Genomic DNA, 13628 nt, shown 5'->3' on the forward strand with positions numbered 1-13628 from the left:
TATGCAGTCAAGACTCCCCCGTTTGGGGAATTTGCAGGGGTCAACACAGCCGGAGTGCAATGGCTGAGCCTCGCCCTGGGTGAACCGCCTTCTTGATCATGGTATCTCCACTGCCAGGTAAGTATGAGGTGTACTCGCCAAACACCGGGTGGCTCTTGCCAGACACAGCTCTTTGGCTGATGGTGCTGGAAATGAATAATCCCAGAGGCCAATGCCTTGACTCAGTTGCTCGTTAATGCTGTGCTATGTTCAGCTTCAACCTCCAGCACACATTGGAGAGGAAACACTCGACCTTTTTTACTGGCATACCTGGCTGTCGCTTCCTATAGATTCAGCAACAACTGGACATGACGGCACCAACAGCCGCTTGCCCATCTCGGTGTCGCTTCCCGATACTGGACTAGAGTGTAGCATGTGGTGGAGATAAAGGCTGAAGTGCAGTGTGTCCGAAAGGCTGACTTTTGAGCCCCGCCACGCGCAGGGGGCCTTGCCAAGTCCATAAAAGCAGTCTGTGTCCCCCACCCCCCGGCTTACGGCCATACCACCCTGAGCACGCCCGATCTCGTCTGATCTCGGAAGCCAAGCAGGGTCGGGCCTGGTTAGTACTTGGATGGGAGACCGCCTGGGAATACCAGGTGCTGTAAGTTTTTACACCGCTGCACGCTTTTACACTGCTGCTTCCTTACAAGAAACATGCCCCTCCACGAGCAGGGGCCTTGCCTAGTCCATAAAGGCACTCTCTGTCGCCAGCCCCTCGGCTTACGGCCATACCACCCTGAGCACGCCCGATCTCGTCTGATCTCGGAAGCTAAGCAGGGTCGGGCCGGGTTAGTACTTGGATGGGAGACCGCCTGGGAATACCAGGTGCTGTAAGCTTTTACGCTGCTGCTGCTGCTGCTGCTTCCTTACAAGAAACATGGGCTCGCAATTAAATTGACGCACAGGCACGGGTTGATGTCTTTCTGGTTTCAGCTTCGCTTCGCTTTGCTTTTCACAGAAAAAAGAGAATGGTGCACCGTTCCTGGTGGCACTGCAATACCAGGTCAATGCAAGGAGTGAAGAGAGCAAGCCCCAGTTTTCACCTCCCACTGCTCAAAAATGCATTTAATATTTAATCCCCATATAGAGGACATATCAGATATTAAACTGATAAGAACAGATACTACACTTGATCTTAGCCAAAAGGCCGAGAAGCGATGGCCCACAGGTGTCTGGGGCCAACCCAAGATCTTGGCACACAAGTCAGTTGTTGTGGTGCCATGTTTTTAAGGGCGCATAACAAAGGCTGCTGCTGCTGATCACCTCCGCCCCAAGGTTGACCTAAGTGCACCTCTGAGCCTTGACAGACAGCTGCTTGACATTTGACACACTCAAAGGGCACAGCCTTACAGCAAAGCCCACCAAAAATAACTTAAACTCTTGAACGTCCCTCTCCACGGAAGTCTTTAGTAAAAGGCTAAAGACTTGTGCATTTTGAAGAGAAACCAGAGTCAACGTAGCCCCTGTCCTGGAGAGCAGCCGAGGAGTCTATCCGCCGGAGTCACCACAGTCTCGGTCGGCCGGCCGGCCGGCCACCTTGGGACGGCCTTCCTTCAACGCTTTTGCTTAGTCGGCCAATAAACCGCCCAGATTTGACTGCATGTTTGGAAGCGCTTTCCTACTGTCGGTTGTGCGCTGCAGTTTTCTATCAGTCGCTGAGGCTGTGGCACATTCCTCGCTCACTGGCACACCTCCAACATTTAGTGGTAGACGTGAGTGCATGAGCAAAGCAGCTCCGTGTCACACTGAGTAGTACAAACTGCCGGGCCATTTCCCACCTCATCCGGGCTTCTGAAATGGTGAGTTGCTCCTGGCATCACTTCAACATCAGGTCACTGCACGGAGTGAACAGAGCAAGCGCCAAAGTATTAACCCTTGGCATGATGGCCATGGATCCATCTCCAACAATCGAGTTCTTCTACAAAGAGTTGGGAAAGGGAGCGTAACATTTGCTTTGAGCTGAAAGACAACACCCACAACCATCACGTTCCCAGCAACTTGGAAAGACTGGGGATGTTGCTCCGCAAGGACGTGAGAAGTTTGGAGATGGGCACACAACGTTGAACTTCGGGCGGCTGACCTTTGCTTACAACGACATCATCGGGGGAAAGCGCGGACGCAGCACCCCATTAGCAAAAATTATGCAGTCAAGACTCCCACGTTTGGGGAACTTGCAGGGGTCAACACAGCCGGAGTGCAATGGCTGAGCCTCGCCCTGGGTGAACCGCCTTCTTGATCATGGTATCTCCCCTGCCAGGTAAGTATGAGGTGTACTTGCCAAACACCGGGTGGCTGTTGCCAGACACAGCTCTTTGGCTGATGGTGCAGGAAATGAATAATCCCAGAGGCCAATGCCTTGACTCAGTTGCTCGTTAATGCTGTGCTATGTTCACCTTCAACCTCCAGCACACATACCACCCTGAGCACGCCCGATCTCGTCTGATCTCGGAAGCTAAGCAGGGTCGGGCCGGGTTAGTACTTGGATTGGAGACCGCCTGGGAATACCAGGTACTGTAAGCTTTTACACCGCTGCTGCTTCCTTACAAGAAACATGGGCTCGCAATTAAATTGACGCACAGGCACGGGTTGATGTCTTTCTGGTTTCAGCTTCGCTTTGCTTTTCACAGAAAAAAGAGAATGGTGCACCGTTCCTGGTGGCACTGCAATACCAGGTCAATGCAAGGAGTGAAGAGAGCAAGCCCCAGTTTTCACCTCCCACTGCTCAAAAATGCATTTAATATTTAATCCCCATATAGAGGACATATCAGATATTAAACTGATAAGAACAGATACTACACTTGATCTTAGCCAAAAGGCCGAGAAGCGATGGCCCACAGGTGTCTGGGGCCAACCCAAGATCTTGGCACACAAGTCAGTTGTTGTGGTGCCATGTTTTTAAGGGCGCATAACAAAGGCTGCTGCTGCTGATCACCTCCGCCCCAAGGTTGACCTAAGTGCACCTCTGAGCCTTGACAGACAGCTGCTTGACATTTGACACACTCAAAGGGCGCAGCCTTACAGCAAATAGTGATGGGACAAATGAACTGAGGCATTGAGGCTTGTCTCGAGTAAAAGTGGGCGTGTCGAATGAAGCCGCGCTTCGAGGCCTGTATCGCTTCCGGAAAATGACGTAACCGATGACAAACGAGGCCTCGGTTTGGACAGATCACGTCATTGGTTCGTTCACCGTATCACTTCCCAATAAAACGCTTCAAACCTCGAGGCACGCTGTGGGTGTTGTAGGCGTTTATGGTGAGAAGAGTTGGAGAGAGTAAGTGAGAGTTAGAGAGAGTTGGAGAGAGTTACTGAGAGTTAGAGAGAGTTGGAGAGAGTTACTGAGAGTTAGAGAGAGGTGGAGAGACTTACTGAGAGTTAGAGAGAGTTGGAGAGAGTTTGTCAGAATAAGAGTAGCAGTAGCAGGAGAGTAGGAGAAGTAGAAGGAGTAGTGTAGATCATTTCCCCCACTGTAGGGCTTTGATGTGAGATATATATTTTTCTTTCCTTTTACACTGGTTTGTGTTTGTTTGTGTGTATGTCAGTTATTATGTTTGTAAATGTCACTCCTGAGTATATATGTGCACCTTCTGTCACTTTCTTCAGTCACATACACTGTACTTTGACTCATGTATGTAAAGACGTCACTGGGAAGCCACAGTTTGACAGCAGTGTTGTGTTACTCATTCTTTAAGATAACATGTTTAAGTGAAATATGTACAACTGTTTTGTGTATCATTAATAAATTGAGTTGAAAAAATAAACACTGGTGTTGGGGAATGATTTATTCATGTGATGGTGCATGTATATGTTAAGCGTGATTTTACTACAAAGCACTGTAGGAGCATTCACATTCCTGCCAGATCCATTTTTGTTTGTTTTGCCACAAATTCCTTTTCACAAAGATGGAGCCAGCAAGAAAGAGGAAGTCCTCACCTGTATGGGAGTATTTTGAGTTGACTGATCATAATAAGGTTTGTACGTGTAATGATATACATAAAATAGTGAATATTGTATACTCGCTATACACTGAACTATCAGTCCTAATATGTATGACTTCCTTAAAGGTGAGGTGCTTGCTGTGTGATAAACAGCTAACATACAGCAACAACACTTCCTCCATGCTTCGCCATTACAGAGCACTGCATGAGCATGCCCAGCCTGCCAACAGGCCGGATACAAGCCAAAGTACCATCAGATATTTTTTGGCATGTTGTCAAAATCTCGTGTTCAGCTCCTACAACACACCAGCATCACTGTTAATTGATAACTGTTACAGGTTCCAGAAAAGCAATGGTGGATGAGGCTGTGGTCAACATGATCATCAAGGACTCCCAGCCGTTCTCCGTTGTGGAGGATGTGGGCTTCAGGGAGCTCATGCACCTAATGGATCCCAACTATATTCTCCCCAGTAGAAAGGTGTGTGAACAGAGCCAATGTGGTCATTTTTATGTTGGTCATCATAACAGCTCTTATTTTCACCCTCAGGCTCTGAAAGCAATGGTGGATATAAAATATCAGGAGGCCAAGGAGAAGGCCAGAGAGCAGGTCCAGAAGGCTGTGGCTGTCAGTCTCACGTCTGACATGTGGACGTCCATCAATATGGACGCCTACCTGGCAGTGACGTGCCATTTCATTGACGATGAAGACCAGCTCTGCACTACTCTGCTTGGGGTGCAACATTTTCCAAAGGCCCATACAGCAGAAAACCTTGCAGCGGGGCATGTACAGCTCATGGAGGAGTGGGGCATCAGAGATAAGGTGAAGTGTCTTGTCACTGATGGCGCATCAAACATGAACGCTTGTGTGAGACAACTAAATGTGAGGCATGCAATATGCATTGCTCACACAATAAACCTTATTGTTCGCAAGTCCTTCGATGATGTGGAAGGACTAAATGAATTAAGGCAGAAATGTAGGAGGTTGGTGACCCTCTTCCGCACAAGCACTACTGCGAAAGAGCGACTGGTCCAAGTGCAGGAGCAGATGGGAAGGCAGCCCTACAAAATGATAATAGAGGTAGACACGCGTTGGAACAGCACATTCCTTATGTTGCAGCGGCTGTATGAGCTAAGAGAGCCAGTGGGGGCAGCCCTGGCCTCACTGAAAACAGACATTACCCCCCTTACAGCAGCTGAGTATGACTCTGTGAACAACACTCTGAGTGTACTCGCCCCATTCCACCAAGCAACAGTTGAGGTTTCTGCTGAGAAGAGGGTATCCTCCTCAAAAGTGATACCTCTCATGAAGATGTTGCATCATGCAATAACAAACAAGATGCACACAATGAATGCATCCACCATTGCGAGGCAGCTGGGGGACAACCTTGTTCGACGTCTGAGGGACCACATGAGTTCTTTGGAGTCAGCAGGTGGCCTGACAATGCCAACTTTATTGGATCCAAGATTTAAAAAATTAGGATTCGAAAATGCTACCAGGAGACAAGAAGCAGTGAACCGGCTGAAAAATGAGTGTGCAAATGTAATAAGGCATGAAGCCTCATCTGCCCCCCCAGACCAGCTGCAAAACACTCGCGTGGCTCAATCTGGTGGCAATAGTAAGTAACCCCATCTATTTCCTTCATTATGACAGTGGTATTGTGCATGACACCCCACCCCCCTTTTTTGTTATTAGGTGAACTTTGGCGGCTGTTGGATGACGCCATAAACAGCAGCGGGAGCAGCTCAAGTGTGGTGGCAGATGCCGTGATTGAAGTGGATCGTTACTTGGCAGAGATGAATATTTCAAGGGATGAGGATCCACTCGTATATTGGCATGGACATAAAGCCATGTATCCACACCTTCACAAACTGGCAGTAACCTGGTTATGTTCGCCAGCGTCTTCAGTGCCATGTGAGAGGGTTTTTTCGAAGGCTGGAGAAGTGCTGTCTAAAAAAAGGAACCGCCTGAATCCAAAAACATTGGAAAAACTAGTGTTTTTGAATAAAAATACAAACTCTTGAAATGTTGTCATTGGTATTTTAATTAAGAACAGAGCTCCATGTCTGTGTTGTTGTCCACATACTTACACATGATCATACTATGGAAATATCCATTGTTTATTGTTTCTGCACACATAAGTAAATCATACATTTCAGCTCAAGTCGTGGTACAATGGCATTGACTGTAATTTAATTTGTCCAGCAGATGGCAGTATTCACTGTTTCATTGAGGCCTCGATGAGTGAACCTTTTGGTGAAGCAATGGGCTGGAAAGCCTCAGTGATTCACGGGGCTTCATTTGCCCATCACTAACAGCAAAGCCCACCAAAAATAACTTAAACTCTTGAACGTCCCTCTCCACGGAAGTCTTTAGTAAAAGGCGAAAGACTTGTGCATTTTGAAGAGAAACCAGAGTCAACGTAGCCCCTGTCCTGGAGAGTAGCCGAGGAGTCTATCCGCCGGAGTCACCACAGTCTCGGTCGGCCGGCCGGCCAGCCGGCCACCTTGGGACAGCCTTCCTTCAACGTTTTTGCTTAGTCGGCCAATAAACCGCCCAGATTTGACTGCATGTTTGGAAGCGCTTTCCTACTGTCGGTTGTGTGCTGCAGTTTTCTATCAGTCGCTGAGGCTGTGGCACATTCCTCGCTCACTGGCACACCTCCAACATTTAGTGGTAGACGTGAGTGCATGAGCAAAGCAGCTCCGTGTCACACTGAGCAGTACAAACTGCCGGGCCATTTCCCACCTCATCCGGGCTTCTGAAATGGTGAGTTGCTCCTGGCATCACTTCAACATCAGGTCACTGCACGGAGTGAACAGAGCAAGCGCCAAAGTATTAACCCTTGGCATGATGGCCATGGATCCATCTCCAACAATCGAGTTCTTCTACAAAGAGTTGGGAAAGGGAGCGTGACATTTGCTTTGAGCTAAAAGACAACACCCACAACCATCACGTTCCCAGCAACTTGAAAGACTGGGGATGTTGCTCCGCAAGGACGTGAGAAGTTTGGAGATGGGCACACAACGTTGAACTTCGGGCGGCTGACCTTTGCTTACAACGACATCATCGGGGGAAAGCGCGGACGCAGCACCCCACTAGCAAAAATTATGCAGTCAAGACTCCCACGTTTGGGGAATTTGCAGGGGTCAACACAGCCGGAGTGCAATGGCTGAGCCTCGCCCTGGGTGAACCGCCTTCTTGATCATGGTATCTCCCCTGCCAGGTAAGTATGAGGTGTACTCGCCAAACACCGGGTGGCTGTTGCCAGACACAGCTCTTTGGCTGATGGTGCAGGAAATGAATAATCCCAGAGGCCAATGCCTTGACTCAGTTGCTCGTTAATGCTGTGCTATGTTCACCTTCAACCTCCAGCACACATTGGAGAGGAAACACTCGACCTTTTTTACTGGCATACCTGGCTGTCGTTTCCTATAGATTCAGCAACAACTGGACATGACGGCTCGTCTGATCTCGGAAGCTAAGCAGGGTCGGGCCGGGTTAGTACTTGGATGGGAGACCGCCTGGGAATACCAAGTGCTGTAAGCTTTTACACCGCTGCTGCTTCCTTACAAGAAACATGGGCTCGCAATTAAATTGACGCACAGGCACGGGTTGATGTCTTTCTGGTTTCAGCTTCGCTTTGCTTTTCACAGAAAAAAGAGAATGGTGCACCGTTCCTGGTGGCACTGCAATACCAGGTCAATGCAAGGAGTGAAGAGAGCAAGCCCCAGTTTTCACCTCCCACTGCTCAAAAATGCATTTAATATTTAATCCCCATATAGAGGACATATCAGATATTAAACTGATAAGAACAGATACTACACTTGATCTTAGCCAAAAGGCCGAGAAGCGATGGCCCACAGGTGTCTGGGGCCAACCCAAGATCTTGGCACACAAGTCAGTTGTTGTGGTGCCATGTTTTTAAGGGCGCATAACAAAGGCTGCTGCTGCTGATCACCTCCGCCCCAAGGTTGACCTAAGTGCACCTCTGAGCCTTGACAGACAGCTGCTTGACATTTGACACACTCAAAGGGCGCAGCCTTACAGCAAAGCCCACCAAAAATAACTTAAACTCTTGAACGTCCCTCTCCACGGAAGTCTTTAGTAAAAGGCGAAAGACTTGTGCATTTTGAAGAGAAACCAGAGTCAACGTAGCCCCTGTCCTGGAGAGCAGCCGAGGAGTCTATCCGCCGGAGTCACCACAGTCTCGGTCGGCCGGCCGGCCGGCCACCTTGGGACGGCCTTCCTTCAACGCTTTTGCTTAGTCGGCCAATAAACCGCCCAGATTTGACTGCATGTTTGGAAGCGCTTTCCTACTGTCGGTTGTGCGCTGCAGTTTTCTATCAGTCGCTGAGGCTGTGGCACATTCCTCGCTCACTGGCACACCTCCAACATTTAGTGGTAGACGTGAGTGCATGAGCAAAGCAGCTCCGTGTCACACTGAGCAGTACAAACTGCCGGGCCATTTCCCACCTCATCCGGGCTTCTGAAATGGTGAGTTGCTCCTGGCATCACTTCAACATCAGGTCACTGCACGGAGTGAACAGAGCAAGCGCCAAAGTATTAACCCTTGGCATGATGGCCATGGATCCATCTCCAACAATCGAGTTCTTCTACAAAGAGTTGGGAAAGGGAGCGTGACATTTGCTTTGAGCTGAAAGACAACACCCACAACCATCACGCTCCCAGCAACTTGGAAAGACTGGGGATGTTGCTCCGCAAGGACGTGAGAAGTTTGGAGATGGGCACACAACGTTGAACTTCGGGCGGCTGACCTTTGCTTACAACGACATCATCGGGGGAAAGCGCGGACGCAGCACCCCACTAGCAAAATTTATGCAGTCAAGACTCCCACGTTTGGGGAATTTGCAGGGGTCAACACAGCCGGAGTGCAATGGCTGAGCCTCGCCCTGGGTGAACCGCCTTCTTGATCATGGTATCTCCCCTGCCAGGTAAGTATGAGGTGTACTCGCCAAACACCGGGTGGCTGTTGCCAGACACAGCTCTTTGGCTGATGGTGCAGGAAATGAATAATCCCAGAGGCCAATGCCTTGACTCAGTTGCTCGTTAATGCTGTGCTATGTTCCACTTCAACCTCCAGCACACATTGGAGAGGAAACACTCGACCTTTTTTACTGGCATACCTGGCTGTCGTTTCCTATAGATTCAGCAACAACTGGACATGACGGCACCAACAGCCGCTTGCCCATCTCGGTGTCGCTTCCCGATACTGGACTAGAGTGTAGCATGTGGTGGAGATAAAGGCTGAAGTGCAGTGTGTCCGAAAGGCTGACTTTTGAGCCCCGCCACGCGCAGGGGGCCTTGCCCAGTCCATAAAAGCAGTCTGTGTCCCCAACCCCCCGGCTTACGGCCATACCACCCTGAGCACGCCCGATCTCGTCTGATCTCGGAAGCCAAGCAGGGTCGGGCCTGGTTAGTACTTGGATGGGAGACCGCCTGGGAATACCAGGTGCTGTAAGCTTTTACACCGCTGCACGCTTTTACACTGCTGCTTCCGTACAAGAAACATGCCCCTCCACGAGCAGGGGCCTTGCCTAGTCCATAAAGGCACTCTCTGTCGCCAGCCCCTCGGCTTACGGCCATACCACCCTGAGCACGCCCGATCTCGTCTGATCTCGGAAGCTAAGCAGGGTCGGGCTGGGTTAGTACTTGGATGGGAGACCGCCTGGGAATACCAGGTGCTGTAAGCTTTTACGCTGCTGCTTCCTTACAAGAAACATGGGCTCGCAATTAAATTGACGCACAGGCACGGGTTGATGTCTTTCTGGTTTCAGCTTCGCTTTGCTTTTCACAGAAAAAAGAGAATGGTGCACCGTTCCTGGTGGCACTGCAATACCAGGTCAATGCAAGGAGTGAAGAGAGCAAGCCCCAGTTTTCACCTCCCACTGCTCAAAAATGCATTTAATATTTAATCCCCATATAGAGGACATATCAGATATTAAACTGATAAGAACAGATACTACACTTGATCTTAGCCAAAAGGCCGAGAAGCGATGGCCCACAGGTGTCTGGGGCCAACCCAAGATCTTGGCACACAAGTCAGTTGTTGTGGTGCCATGTTTTTAAGGGCGCATAACAAAGGCTGCTGCTGCTGATCACCTCCGCCCCAAGGTTGACCTAAGTGCACCTCTGAGCCTTGACAGACAGCTGCTTGACATTTGACATACTCAAAGGGCGCAGCCTTACAGCAAAGCCCACCAAAAATAACTTAAACTCTTGAACGTCCCTCTCCACGGAAGTCTTTAGTAAAAGGCGAAAGACTTGTGCATTTTGAAGAGAAACCAGAGTCAACGTAGCCCCTGTCCTGGAGAGCAGCTGAGGAGTCTATCCGCCGGAGTCACCACAGTCTCGGTCGGCCGGCCGGCCAGCCGGCCACCTTGGGACAGCCTTCCTTCAAAGTTTTTGCTTAGTCGGCCAATAAACCGCCCAGATTTGACTGCATGTTTGGAAGCGCTTTCCTACTGTCGGTTGTGTGCTGCAGTTTTCTATCAGTCGCTGAGGCTGTGGCACATTCCTCGCTCACTGGCACACCTCCAACATTTAGTGGTAGACGTGAGTGCATGAGCAAAGCAGCTCCGTGTCACACTGAGCAGTACAAACTGCCGGGCCATTTCCCACCTCATCCGGGCTTCTGAAATGGTGAGTTACTCCTGGCATCACTTCAACATCAGGTCACTGCACGGAGTGAACAGAGCAAGCGCCAAAGTATTAACCCTTGGCATGATGGCCATGGATCCATCTCCAACAATCGAGTTCTTCTACAAAGAGTTGGGAAAGGGAGCGGGACATTTGCTTTGAGCTAAAAGACAACACCCACAACCATCACGTTCCCAGCAACTTGGAAAGACTGGGGATGTTGCTCCGCAAGGACGAGAGAAGTTTGGAGATGGGCACACAACGTTGAACTTCGGGCGGCTGACCTTTGCTTACAACGACATCATCGGGGGAAAGCGCGGACGCAGCACCCCACTAGCAAAAATTATGCAGTCAAGACTCCCACGTTTGGGGAATTTGCAGGGGTCAACACAGCCGGAGTGCAATGGCTGAGCCTCGCCCTGGGTGAACCGCCTTCTTGATCATGGGATCTCCCCTGCCAGGTAAGTATGAGGTGTACTCGCCAAACACCGGGGGGCTGTTGCCAGACACAGCTCTTTGGCTGATGGTGCAGGAAATGAATAATCCCAGAGGCCAATGCCTTGACTCAGTTGCTCGTTAATGCTGTGCTATGTTCAAATTCAACCTCCAGCACACATTGGAGAGGAAACACTCTACCTTTTTTACTGGCATACCTGGCTGTCGTTTCCTATAGATTCAGCAACAACTGGACATGACGGCACCAACAGCCGCTTGCCCATCTCGGTGTCGCTTCCCGATACTGGACTAGAGTGTAGCATGTGGTGGAGATAAAGGCTGAAGTGCAGTGTGTCCGAAAGGCTGACTTTTGAGCCCCGCCACGCGCAGGGGGCCTTGCCCAGTCCATAAAAGCAGTCTGTGTCCCCAACCCCCCGGCTTACGGCCATACCACCCTGAGCACGCCCGATCTCGTCTGATCTCGGAAGCCAAGCAGGGTCGGGCCTGGTTAGTACTTGGATGGGAGACCGCCTGGGAATACCAGGGGCTGTAAGCTTTTACACCGCTGCACGCTTTTACACTGCTGCTTCCTTACAAGAAACATGCCCCTCCACGAGCAGGGGCCTTGCCTAGTCCATAAAGGCACTCTCTGTCGCCAGCCCCTCGGCTTACGGCCATACCACCCTGAGCACGCCCGATCTTGTCTGATCTCGGGAGCTAAGCAGGGTCGGGCCGGGTTAGTACTTGGATGGGAGACCGCCTGGGAATACCAAGTGCTGTAAGCTTTTACACCGCTGCTGCTTCCTTACAAGAAACATGGGCTCGCAATTAAATTGACGCACAGGCACGGGTTGATGTCTTTCTGGTTTCAGCTTCGCTTTGCTTTTCACAGAAAAAAGAGAATGGTGCACCGCTCCTGGTGGCACTGCAATACCAGGTCAATGCAAGGAGTGAAGAGAGCAAGCCCCAGTTTTCACCTCCCACTGCTCAAAAATGCATTTAATATTTAATCCCCATTTAGATGACATATCAGATATTAAACTGATAAGAACAGATACTACACTTGATCTTAGCCAAAAGGCCGAGAAGCGATGGCCCACAGGTGTCTGGGGCCAACCCAAGATCTTGGCACACAAGTCAGTTGTTGTGGTGCCATGTTTTTAAGGGCGCATAACAAAGGCTGCTGCTGCTGATCACCTCCGCCCCAAGGTTGACCTAAGTGCACCTCTGAGCCTGGACAGACAGCTGCTTGACATTTGACACACTCAAAGGGCGCAGCCTTACAGCAAAGCCCACCAAAAATAACTTAAACTCTTGAACGTCCCTCTCCACGGAAGTCTTTAGTAAAAGGCTAAAGACTTGTGCATTTTGAAGAGAAACCAGAGTCAACGTAGCCCCTGTCCTGGAGAGCAGCCGAGGAGTCTATCCGCCGGAGTCACCACAGTCTCGGTCGGCCGGCCGGCCGGCCACCTTTGGACAGCCTTCTGAAGGATGTTCCTTCCTCAGGTTCGTTTGGATCCTCGGTTGGAAAGAATGGAGGATGCAATGTTGAGTTTGAGCAAAGCAGTTCTTGTTTATTCTTGAGTTACAAAATGGCACAAAGTACAAAGTGTAACCCGAGAGTCGCAGCTGGAGTCTGGGTCCGGTGTGGAATTCCGTGTATCTTATAGCTGTGGTAGGGGGGCGTCTGAGTCGTGTGAGTCATGTCCTTATAAGGAGTCGTTTGTCTGTTAGGGCTGATGTGGTAGTTAATCATGTGGTGTTATGCAAATCTTGTGGCACCAGTGTAGTGCAGCTAAAGTGTAGTTAAAGTCGTTTAAGGGAGTGAAAACAAGATATGAGACTGGTACATCTGGTAAACATAATATGTAAGTCATGTCAGAGGAAAAAATACTGTCTTCAATTAATATGTAAGTCATATCAGAGGGAAAATACTGTCTTCAATTCCCCCTTTTGGCCTCTGAAGGAGGCCAACATAAATGGTGGAAGGAATGAGCAAAACACTAAATACAAGAAATCAACATAAACAAGAGAAAACAACAAAATTCCAGAAAGACAGAAACAGCAGCAAAGATCTAAAATGGCACTACCAACATTCATTAAACTGGAAGGGTGGGGTCAGGGGAAGGGTCAAAGGAGGGAAGAGGGTCATAAGATAACATCTGGTAAGCAGGTGGGTCAAGTTTCTCGACGGCCTGAGTGATGAGACGATTGCAAAGGGACCGGGCGCAAGGAATACAACAACAACCGCAACAAACTAGAACAGCCGCAAAAATGGAAATTGAGACCAAAACAGAAGATGCCAAAGCCTTATAGCGGCCGAACACGTCCATCCACTGATCCCACATGAAAGTGTCCACTCCCGAATGTTCCTTCATTTTCTTATTCAACGTGCGCAACCCGTCTAGTGCCTGAGTGAGACGGCCGTTGGAATCCGTATTGTTAAATGTACAACATTGGTCGCCAAATATAGCGCACACACCCCCTTTTTCAGCCAGGAGCATGTCTACAGCAATCCTATTCTGGAACGCCATTAGGGATGTGTCCTTCAATTGTTCGTG

The 13628-nt window shown here is 49.7% G+C and overlaps 20 non-coding genes and 2 pseudogenes across 20 annotated transcripts; 7 read left to right on the forward strand and 15 right to left on the reverse strand.

Moving 5' to 3' along the window:
• On the reverse strand, nt 1-125 carry LOC122763992 (annotated as a pseudogene; the record flags this gene model as incomplete).
• Nucleotides 126-528: 403 nt separating this feature from the next.
• On the forward strand, nt 529-647 carry LOC122764007. The gene has a single exon (XR_006359496.1). It is a non-coding gene; the product is annotated as a 5S ribosomal RNA (ribosomal RNA).
• Nucleotides 648-757: 110 nt separating this feature from the next.
• Nucleotides 758-876, forward strand: LOC122763984. Its single transcript, XR_006359478.1, has one exon. It is a non-coding gene; the product is annotated as a 5S ribosomal RNA (ribosomal RNA).
• Nucleotides 877-1005: 129 nt separating this feature from the next.
• LOC122763993 lies at nt 1006-1198 on the reverse strand. The gene has a single exon (XR_006359484.1). It is a non-coding gene; the product is annotated as a U2 spliceosomal RNA (small nuclear RNA).
• Nucleotides 1199-1380: 182 nt separating this feature from the next.
• On the reverse strand, nt 1381-1493 carry LOC122764003. Its single transcript, XR_006359493.1, has one exon. It is a non-coding gene; the product is annotated as a U5 spliceosomal RNA (small nuclear RNA).
• A 647-nt stretch (nt 1494-2140) lies between these two features.
• Nucleotides 2141-2304, reverse strand: LOC122763989. Its single transcript, XR_006359481.1, has one exon. It is a non-coding gene; the product is annotated as a U1 spliceosomal RNA (small nuclear RNA).
• A 136-nt stretch (nt 2305-2440) lies between these two features.
• Nucleotides 2441-2559, forward strand: LOC122763986 (annotated as a pseudogene).
• Nucleotides 2560-2674: 115 nt separating this feature from the next.
• Nucleotides 2675-2867, reverse strand: LOC122763994. Its single transcript, XR_006359485.1, has one exon. It is a non-coding gene; the product is annotated as a U2 spliceosomal RNA (small nuclear RNA).
• A 3411-nt stretch (nt 2868-6278) lies between these two features.
• On the reverse strand, nt 6279-6392 carry LOC122764002. Its single transcript, XR_006359492.1, has one exon. It is a non-coding gene; the product is annotated as a U5 spliceosomal RNA (small nuclear RNA).
• A 650-nt stretch (nt 6393-7042) lies between these two features.
• LOC122763988 lies at nt 7043-7206 on the reverse strand. The gene has a single exon (XR_006359480.1). It is a non-coding gene; the product is annotated as a U1 spliceosomal RNA (small nuclear RNA).
• Nucleotides 7207-7636: 430 nt separating this feature from the next.
• On the reverse strand, nt 7637-7829 carry LOC122763996. The gene has a single exon (XR_006359487.1). It is a non-coding gene; the product is annotated as a U2 spliceosomal RNA (small nuclear RNA).
• A 182-nt stretch (nt 7830-8011) lies between these two features.
• LOC122764000 lies at nt 8012-8124 on the reverse strand. The gene has a single exon (XR_006359490.1). It is a non-coding gene; the product is annotated as a U5 spliceosomal RNA (small nuclear RNA).
• A 647-nt stretch (nt 8125-8771) lies between these two features.
• On the reverse strand, nt 8772-8935 carry LOC122763990. The gene has a single exon (XR_006359482.1). It is a non-coding gene; the product is annotated as a U1 spliceosomal RNA (small nuclear RNA).
• Nucleotides 8936-9338: 403 nt separating this feature from the next.
• Nucleotides 9339-9457, forward strand: LOC122764006. Its single transcript, XR_006359495.1, has one exon. It is a non-coding gene; the product is annotated as a 5S ribosomal RNA (ribosomal RNA).
• Nucleotides 9458-9567: 110 nt separating this feature from the next.
• Nucleotides 9568-9686, forward strand: LOC122763995. The gene has a single exon (XR_006359486.1). It is a non-coding gene; the product is annotated as a 5S ribosomal RNA (ribosomal RNA).
• Nucleotides 9687-9798: 112 nt separating this feature from the next.
• Nucleotides 9799-9991, reverse strand: LOC122763997. Its single transcript, XR_006359488.1, has one exon. It is a non-coding gene; the product is annotated as a U2 spliceosomal RNA (small nuclear RNA).
• A 182-nt stretch (nt 9992-10173) lies between these two features.
• LOC122764001 lies at nt 10174-10286 on the reverse strand. Its single transcript, XR_006359491.1, has one exon. It is a non-coding gene; the product is annotated as a U5 spliceosomal RNA (small nuclear RNA).
• A 651-nt stretch (nt 10287-10937) lies between these two features.
• On the reverse strand, nt 10938-11101 carry LOC122763991. The gene has a single exon (XR_006359483.1). It is a non-coding gene; the product is annotated as a U1 spliceosomal RNA (small nuclear RNA).
• A 403-nt stretch (nt 11102-11504) lies between these two features.
• LOC122764008 lies at nt 11505-11623 on the forward strand. Its single transcript, XR_006359497.1, has one exon. It is a non-coding gene; the product is annotated as a 5S ribosomal RNA (ribosomal RNA).
• Nucleotides 11624-11733: 110 nt separating this feature from the next.
• LOC122763985 lies at nt 11734-11852 on the forward strand. The gene has a single exon (XR_006359479.1). It is a non-coding gene; the product is annotated as a 5S ribosomal RNA (ribosomal RNA).
• Nucleotides 11853-11967: 115 nt separating this feature from the next.
• Nucleotides 11968-12160, reverse strand: LOC122763999. Its single transcript, XR_006359489.1, has one exon. It is a non-coding gene; the product is annotated as a U2 spliceosomal RNA (small nuclear RNA).
• A 182-nt stretch (nt 12161-12342) lies between these two features.
• Nucleotides 12343-12455, reverse strand: LOC122764005. The gene has a single exon (XR_006359494.1). It is a non-coding gene; the product is annotated as a U5 spliceosomal RNA (small nuclear RNA).
• Nucleotides 12456-13628: the final 1173 nt, after the last annotated feature.

This window comes from Solea senegalensis, unplaced genomic scaffold (assembly GCF_019176455.1).
Source record: "Solea senegalensis isolate Sse05_10M unplaced genomic scaffold, IFAPA_SoseM_1 scf7180000017165, whole genome shotgun sequence".
NCBI lineage: Eukaryota > Metazoa > Chordata > Actinopteri > Pleuronectiformes > Soleidae > Solea > Solea senegalensis.